Here is a 9,465-nt window from a genome sequence, read left to right on the forward strand (position 1 = left end):
ACATATGCAATCTAGCCATTACTATGTCAGCCTCACTTCTGTAGGAGCAACTCCGCATGAGGTTTGGATGCATTGCGTGTTCTGTGATCGATTGACCAGTTTGGTACACTACCTCTTGCCCAGAATCAGCTGGGATAGGCTCTTGTTCACTCATGACCCAAATGTGGACAAGCTGTACAGAACATTAATGAATTCATGATTTTGTGTCGGTCTGGAAATATCTTCTATTCAGTTGCGTCTTATATTCGGGTCAATTCTTCTGTGGTCATAGTACAGTATTTGCTAAGATATTACATGATGACAATTTAAGATGCAGGTTTTTAAACATCTTGTGTCACACACTTTCCCAGGGTTGAGGTGCTGGGTTAGGAGTCTAAGCATAGAAATCCAGACTTCCCTGTCGCCTGCTACTTTGTCCAGCTCCTCCGAGTAGATCCCAAGACATCCCAGTGTAGATGTCCGGTAGCCACATCATAAGACTCCTCTCAATGTGGAATCCTGCTGACGAAGCTTCTCACTCACTACCTCTTACGGAGAGCTCAGCCACCCCGAGAAACAAATTTCCACCGCTTGTACTACAATCACGTCCATTCAGTCACTAACCACAGTTCAAGACCATAAAAAATGCTCGGAATAGTAAGACGTTTAAAGAGATTCTGTATACTACATCCATATGATTAATTGTATAAACAATGCAACTTAAGGGCAAAAATAGATTTATTGTCATTTAACTTCTCCCTTTAAAACCTTTAAAACCATCCATTTATCTTCACTGAATCATTTGTCAGCTTTGTTCCCACGTCACGACAGCTGCAAAAAAATATATTGATCTGAAATCCATTGCCTAATTAAGTGTGAATGCTTAAAAAGTTTGTTACAGCCGGAATTAAGGGGTGTTTGTTGACCTTAGCACACCTTTGTACAATCGATGGCCCCCCACTCAGGAACTTCAACACAAGATCATGAAATAGTTGTTGATGTAAAGACTTTACTGGCGCCCGTGTTGCAGCCAAGTGACTTTCTTAAAGCTCCACCATTGGGAGGATATTCATTTACGTTGACATTTAGGACAGAATAGGATGACATTTGATTTTGAGTGTGGTTTTGGTACTCACACATATATATCAAATGTCTGTGACAGAATGTAAGTGGATCTATATAATTGGTGGAAATGTGCATCATTTATGTTAGAGCAGGGGTCTCAAACACGCAGCCTACGGGCCAAATGTGGCCCGCAGGACACTAATTTGAGGCCCCCGCCTTGATATGAAAGTTTAATTTCAGATCGCTTACAATGCTGTCATTGGGATACACCGATTTCGACTATGAAGCCCTCTAAAACAGGAGTCTCAAACATGCGGCCCGCAGGCCAAAAGTGGCCCGCAGGACACTAGTTTGAGGCCCCCGCCTTGATATGAAAGTTTAATGTTAGTGCGGCCCGCGCAAGTTTGATATGGATGCTGTATGGTATCATGTACCCAGAAAAAATTATTACGTTTGATTAATGTTCATGTTAAAGGTTAAATAACTGTTAATAGTTATCCTCCCTATCCGTGTGGAAGTGGTAAGTTTTGGGCTATTTAAGTTTAAAGGAAATAACTTGAAGGCTACCGTTTAGGTCGCTAGCTCTCTAGTTTGCGAGTTAGCATGTGTCTCAAGACCCTGCAGTTGCGCAATATGTTGTAAATAAAAAAAGTATAAATGTGACTATAGTCGTGTTTTGTCATGTCTACAGGGCTCTAATAATGCTTTGTTCATTTTAATCTGAAAAAAATAATTTGTCTACCCACCAACTATATGTGGTTTCTTAAGTTTTTATTATTTGCCGTTTTATTATTATTATTACTATTATATTTATTTATTTATTACTGATGGATTGATTTTCTTTATTCTTGATTTGTTTATTTATTTTTCATCTTATTTTGTGCAGAAAAATAAAAATTAAGATATTTGAGAACAGTGGAATGTTTTATCAGAGCTTTTCTTGTAGAAAATCGGAACCAAAGCACTGAAAAAGTTTGTATATTTTTCTGTTTTTAATAAATGCGGGTTTTTTTGGGGGAAAACCTGATGCGGTCCAGCCTTGCCCAGACCCTAGCTCCAGTGGCCCCCAGGTAAATTGAGTTTGAGACCCCTGTGTTTGAGGGAATGTAAAACCATGTTTCATTCACGTAACGGAATTGGTTGTAGTGAAGTCAAATACAAGAAAACATCCAATACATAATAAAGCCGCCTTTACTGTTCCTCGTCTACTGTATACTAAAGCACCACCAGATATGCAAATGGATTCTACAACAACAGCAAATGTTCAGGAGTGAAACAGGAAATTTAATTTGTGCACTCATACATCACTTGCTCTCAGCGGCGGTGTCACGGAAACTAATCATGGGTCTTGTTCGTTACTGTTGTCATTGGCAACTTCTGCACATTTCACCATTCAGCGGGCAGACAGTCTATAGCCATGTGGACTTAGGAGCATGGCCGCCACCATCACACACACACAAAAATACCACACACATCTCATATGACCTCAAGCATTTCCTATCCAGTTACTCTTGGCTGACAATGTCACCGTGTGTATAAACTTGATATACTGCATACACTGAGACCCTATAGAATACCAGTACACATGCACATAATTTAAATTGAAATCATTTTACAATACACAGTTCCACATGTACAAAGAGGAGCAGGGAGAAGCAAAGCTTATTTAATCCTACCTCTTTTTCTTTCATATCAATTGTTAATACAGTTGTTTATTTGTGCACTTCCTGTAGTCAACATTTTGAAAATTTGAACTAGACACCAAATTAAAATACCATACAACATAATACCATAATACAATATGTTGCATACTTGTATGCTGGAGCCTATCCCATTCAACAACCATTCACACTCACATTTATACCTATGGACAATTTGGAGTCGCTAATTAATCTAGCATGTTTTTGGAATGTGGGAGGAAACCGGAGTACCCGGAGAAAACCCACGCATGCAAACTCCACACAGAGATGGCCGAGTGTGGAATTGAACTCGGGTCTCCTAGCTGTGAGGCCTGTGCGCTAACCACTCGACCGCTGTGCAGTGTTGAGTCTATTACTGCAATTTCAACCGTTGACATTTTGCCAATTTCTTAGGAAGATCCTATCATGAGTGGGAATTTTGTGGCTTAGCCGTGGATGAACCGACTCTGCAGTCAGGCGATGCAACTTATTTGCTGTTCTCTCTCTCTTAACCCGGAGCTGTCAAGTAACACATTTGTTTTCCATGCGGCTTTGCACTAAATGTGTTTCAAAGAAGAACTTTTTGTCCTCTCCCGTTTCTTCCCCTGACTTTTCTACTCATTGCGTGTCTCAGAGAGAGCATCCCAAGTTGCACATTCATTAGCGGTGATAGGGGAGCCCACTGAAATAACACTTAGCTGAGATGCTAACGATGATGGAAATTAAACATTGTTATCTGTGTGTGTGTGTGTGTGTGTGTGTGTGTGTGTGTGAACGAGGAAGCGAGAGCCTTATCAGTGGAAACAGACCTGGACGTGAGTAGGGTGGCGAGCAGGAGGGGGAATGGACTGGGGGGTTTGTGGGGGGAGAAAAGCAACAGTGAAATTGAAGGATAAGAAAAGAAATAGGCAAGCGCAGGCAGGCACAGATGGGGAAACGGCCGACAGACACGTGGAGGATATCAAGAAGGGATAATGTGCTGTGAACGAGGAGGGTGCAAGATAAAAGACACAAAGGACCTGAGTGGGTGGGGAAAAGACGAAAAAGCAGGACGTGATTCGGGTGGAAAATGGAAGCACAGGGAGGATAAAAAAACAAACACACGGTTACAGTATATGAGTTTGCTGATAAATCCATGCAGGTTCTTTCAGGATACTGTACTTGTAATTATTTTTGAGCCATTTATTTCAAGCTAACCCAGAAGTCTCCCAACAGTCCACCAGAATTTGAACTGCTACAACAGACATCATTTGTATTCAACACACTTGTACAGCAGGTGAAACCAAAACAAAGCTGTGGAAAATGGAAATATTACACCTCTATTGCACCTGCTTTCACACATACTAACTGAGTGGTTTTATCAACCATTTTATTTCAAGAAGATCACACTGTTTTTTAATGACATTTATGTTGAGGAAAAGTATAGCACATTTTCTATATTCTCCTATTTTGCGCAAACTGTGTTTATGTGTGAAATGCATCCAGTGGCATAACAGTAAAAAGTTGCATGAGGTGTTTGCAAAATTGATATAGGCTGATTTCAGTAATATCGATATTAATAATGAAACTCTGAAAAATATCAGTAGAGCAAATATCAAGTCTACAAAAAAGTGATGTAGGTGACCATCAGCTTTATCTACCTCTGCATGCGCTTTAAAGGGTTAATTGTACTACTCATGCATGTTAGTTAATATGGCTTAGATTAAAATGTGACTCGTTCAGAAAAAAAATGTCCCTCGAAAATTTTGGTTTCATGGACCAACGACATGAACGGAGTGACCACTTTTGTAAGGGTGGATGTGGGGCCAGTCGAGTGGATACGGAGTGCAGAAGAGTATAACATAGTAGAAATTAAAGTAGGAAATATTGTCATATTTTTTTAAAGATTTTTTTCCGTGTACTTTTCTTAAAAGTAATGTTAAAATCTTGTCCTGTGTATTGTGAACGGAGTGCAGAAGATTATAACATAGTAGAAATTAAAGTAGGAAATATTGTCATATTTTTTAAAGATTTTTTTCTGTGTACTTTTCTTAAAAGTAAAGTTAAAATCTTGTCCTGTGTATTGTGAACTGAGTGTCTCGTGACCGCCTTATTAGTTAGACTGTTGTTTAGACTGTTGTTGACTGAGCAGTTCTACAAGTTCTAAAGTTAAAAGGTTACATTGTGGTACAGTGAATAATGAATTTTACTTTTTTTTTTTAAAAAAAGGAACAGTCTCTCACTGATCTCCTGCTTCAATTAACTGCCAATCCTCTTTGTGGTTTAGGTAAATAAACAGCCTAGTTTTAATACAGCATACAGCATGTGGTTCTATTGGAATGAATAGTACATAAATATTTATAGCTGCTATTTCAATGTACAATTACGTAATATGGTAATGGTAATGGTTTAATTTGATTTGAACATGCATCAGGTTACAATTGAGTGCATCACATAATTAATTCACAGTTCCACATGTCCAAAAGGAGTCGGAAGAAGCAAAGCTTATTGTATCCTACCCCTCCACCTATGACTTTTACAATCAGTAACTGTTTCATTTGTTCACTTCCTGCCTTTTAGATATGATTTTTTATTTTATATATATATATATATTATATATTAAGAGGCAAGCAATGCAGAGCCTCCAAAACAAGAATTGGTCACGTCCAACCTGCTCAATGTTGCCTGACTTCAGTGGATCACATTGGCTAAGCATGTGGCAGAGTGCTGTGTTTATTTAAGCAGCCATGTTAACACATTAGTGCATGTACGAGCGGGCACAGCTCTCGTGCTATTCCAGCGCGTCTCAGCTGTGTTTGTGAAAGTCTGGCCTATGTTTTGCAGACTGTGAAAAATTACCTCGTTCTGACCTCAATCCAGCAGTATTTGCAACTTTCACTTTCAAACTCCATCTCTATTGAATTAGAAATAAGCATGACAAAGGGCATTTAGGGTATTTTGTTGCTACAAATGTGCATTTTATCTAAACCAGAAAGTGAAACAATAGTTTTTTTTGCTTGCAACTTTACAAAGCTTGAAAAGCTGAAAATTTAAAGGGACAGTGCACTTTTTTGGAATGGTGCACATCATCTACTATCCACATGAAGACATATGTCTTTGTTTTGATAAAAAGTAGAAACGGACGCTATACCTAGCGCTAACTTTTCCAAACTAGTAATAGTAATATGGTTCTGTAGCGTAACAACAATAACAATAAACTCACCTCACTAGCCTGTTCATATAAAGTGGTTAACTTGTTTTTGCACTTGTATGACAATTCTGAACATTAAAAAGCTGTGATACCATCAAAAAGGATTTTAAAATGTATGCTAATGAGCTATTCAATATTCCACGAGTTATATTGAATGAGCAGTCATGAATTAAACATTGAGCACAGTCTTTCACTGTTGAATTAAATGCATGACATGCAACCTGCAAAAACTCGGAATATTCATACTGTTGAACCTTACCCCGTCCTGATGATTTTTCCTATTTTCTTCAAAATAAACACAGCTTTTGTTGCACCCCACAGACAGAAGCCACTCCACCTCTGCAGCAAGAGATCTGCCAGACCAGCCGTCGGCCTCAAGCAGTAAAAAACAGCCCCACAAGAAATGTGTGTGTATCCTAAGGCGTGATGTGTGTTTTTTCCAGCAGTACACCATCAGAGAGAAAAGGACATTATCAGCAATTTGCCGTCCGAACACTCTGCAGTAATGCAGTGGCTGAAAGGTACTCCAAACACAGATTGCCACAGTCTGACGCACAGCGGGCAGCTAGCAGTAAATCAAATCAAAGTTTGAATTTGAAGAGCGAGATGAAAACTATGGTGAAAAAGTTTTAGAAAGGATTTGAATCCAGATGGAGGAGACAGATACAGCAAAATGTCTGTAAAAGATAGACATACATTTTAAATGGGACTTATTATGCTCATTTTTTTGTCCCTTTGTAATGAGTTGTGGACTCCTATAGAGCAGCTACACACAATAATCAGCACAGAAAGCTTTCTAGTTCTTCCAGAATCTGTACCTATTCAGCTGTATTTCTTTGGATTTTATGCTTCCCATGAAAAAGGTCTGTTCGTAGAGACTGGACAGTCCGAAGTTTCTCAAGAAAATAGATCAGAATCAGAAACGGTTTTATTGCCAGGTATGATCAAACACATACTAGGAATTTGTTTTGGTGAAGTAAGTGCAGACACATCTATTAAAAAAATGAAAATACAAAATATACAGAATACAGTATAAATGTATGTACACAGTCTGTTTTTTGTTTGTGATTCCGGAAGTGCAGTCTGATTGTTTTTCCTAAGAGTCCAAACTGAGCGTTAATGTAACGCATATAGTGAGTGTTACTTTGAGATTTCTTCAAGACGTCTCTCAATGTAAGTAGCTTTAGTATTTTAGCATTTCTACAGTGTTGGTAACATCTAATGTGTTTTGGGGGACTACCAGTGTTTAAAAAAACTGGGGTGGAGCCACTAATTGTGGTGGGAAACAGCTATTAGCAGCCCAGCTCCCTTTATGCTATACAGGCAAGGCTGGACCAGTGGCCCAGTTCACAAAGTTGCCCATGTTCACAAAACAGTCCAGTGTGAAATGTTGACAAATTAAAATGCATTTGGGGGAAGGCAGAGATCTTATCTGCCTCACAGCCACGCCCATATTTGGAAGTCCACTCCTCTGTGACATCACAAAGGGTCAGTTTTACCACGCCTTCTGAAACTGAGCGTTTTGAGCCATCCCAAACTTCTTTCAGGGCTCACTTCCAAATGTGTACACCTCATTATCTTAAACTTTGGCATCGTTTAACACAAGAATACAACATTCCAACTACATTTATGGGTCGGAAAAGTGGAAAAAGCATAATAGGTCCCCCGTTTAAACAATGGAGATATTGTGTACAGCAGGGGTCTCAAACACGCGGCCCGCGGGCCAAATGTGGCCCGCAGGACGCTAGTTTGAGGCCCTTTGCCTTGATATGAAAGTTTAATGTTAGTGCGGCCCACACAAGTTTGATATGGATGCTGTATGTTATCATGTACCCAGAAAAAATTATTATGTTTGATTAATGTTCATGTTAAAGGTTAAATAACTGTTATAATTATCTTCCCTATCCGTGTGGAAGTGGTAAGTTTTTGGCTATTTAAGTTTAAAGGAAATAACTTGAAGACTACCGTTTATGTCGCTAGCTCTCTAGTTTGCGAGTTAACATGTGTCTCAAGACCCTGCAGTTGCGCAATATGTTGTAAATAAAGAGTATAAATGTGACTATAGTCGTGTTTTGTCATGTCTACAGGGCTCTAATAATGCTTTGTTAATTTTAATCTGAAAAAAATAATATGTCTACCCACCAACTATATGTGGTTTCTTAAGTTTTTATTATTTGCCTTTTTATTATTATTATTATATTTATTTATTACTGATTGATTGATTTTCTTTATTCTTGATTTGTTTATTTATTTTTCATCTTATTTTGTGCACAAAAATAAAAATTAAGATATTTGAGAACAGAGGAATGTTTTATCAGAGCTTTTATTGTAGAAAATTGGAACCAAAGCAAAGTTTATTCATTTTTCTGTTTTTAATAAATGCATTTTTTTGGAAAACCTGATGTGGCCCAGTCTCACCCAGACCCTAGCTCCAGTGGCCCCCAAGTAAATTGAGTTTGAGACCCCTGGTGTACAGTATATACAATATAAGGAACCGTGTTTATGCAGTGTGTAAAGTAGGCGATAATCATATGACAGCAGATGTCCATGAAGAAGGTCCATGCAGGCTATCAAGGGAATATAATGACACGATAAAGGTAACAGGAGGAATAGTGATGAGGGAGGTTGTGATGAACGCATGCAAGCAAACTTTGATGTGAAAGGAGCTGCTATCTTCCTCAGGCTGCTTTCTTAGAGAAACGACAAGGATGGTATGCAGCATTTTCCGACACAAGCTGCGAGCGTGTGTTCATTTTCAACAGCGAGCAGCCACCAAATCACGTTACATAAGGACCATCAAAACACGAGGAAGCATGCGAGCGACCTTCACTCTGACAGAACACATTATCAAGGGTGACAACGCCATAGAAAAACACTGTCATTACCGATATAGGAAATTTACATTTTTCTATTCTTCATAATATTGGAAAATGGAGGCTGCAGCCAAGCAGGTAGACAATGTCATTACTGTTCGATGACAAGAATTGTTCAGGACTATTTCATAAAAACACAACACAAACTTAAGCTGCAGAATGTAAATCATGTTTAAGTTAACATGTTAGGAACATGCCTGCTAACATTAACAGTGGCATACATTTAATAATAGGACCAAAGGACACACATAAGCTGAAAATCTCCTCTTCCTGTTCTTTTCTGCTTGGAGTGTGATAAAATATCGACTAGCCACGATAAGCAATTTACACGTCATCCAAGAGTGTGTGTATCGGCTAGTATCGGTATCGGAAATTGAGATTTGGACAATATCAGACAATATCGGTTTTCAGCAAAAAAGCCAATATCAGACATCCCTAGTGACAATATCTTGTTTTGGATGAAACACAAAGATAATAGGTCTGCTTTCATGGATGACTAAGGAAATTTAACAAATATCCATCGATTCATTGATGTCAGGGATGCACGTCGACCAAGTGTTAGCTTGCAGGCCTCACAGCTTAGAGACGAGAGTTTGATTCCACCCTCCGCCATCTCTGTGTGGAGTTTGCATGTTCTCCAGCCATGCATTCTCCAGGGACTCCAGTTTCCTCCCACATT

Source organism: Doryrhamphus excisus, chromosome 3 (assembly GCF_030265055.1).
Source record: "Doryrhamphus excisus isolate RoL2022-K1 chromosome 3, RoL_Dexc_1.0, whole genome shotgun sequence".
Taxonomy (NCBI): Eukaryota; Metazoa; Chordata; class Actinopteri; order Syngnathiformes; family Syngnathidae; genus Doryrhamphus; species Doryrhamphus excisus.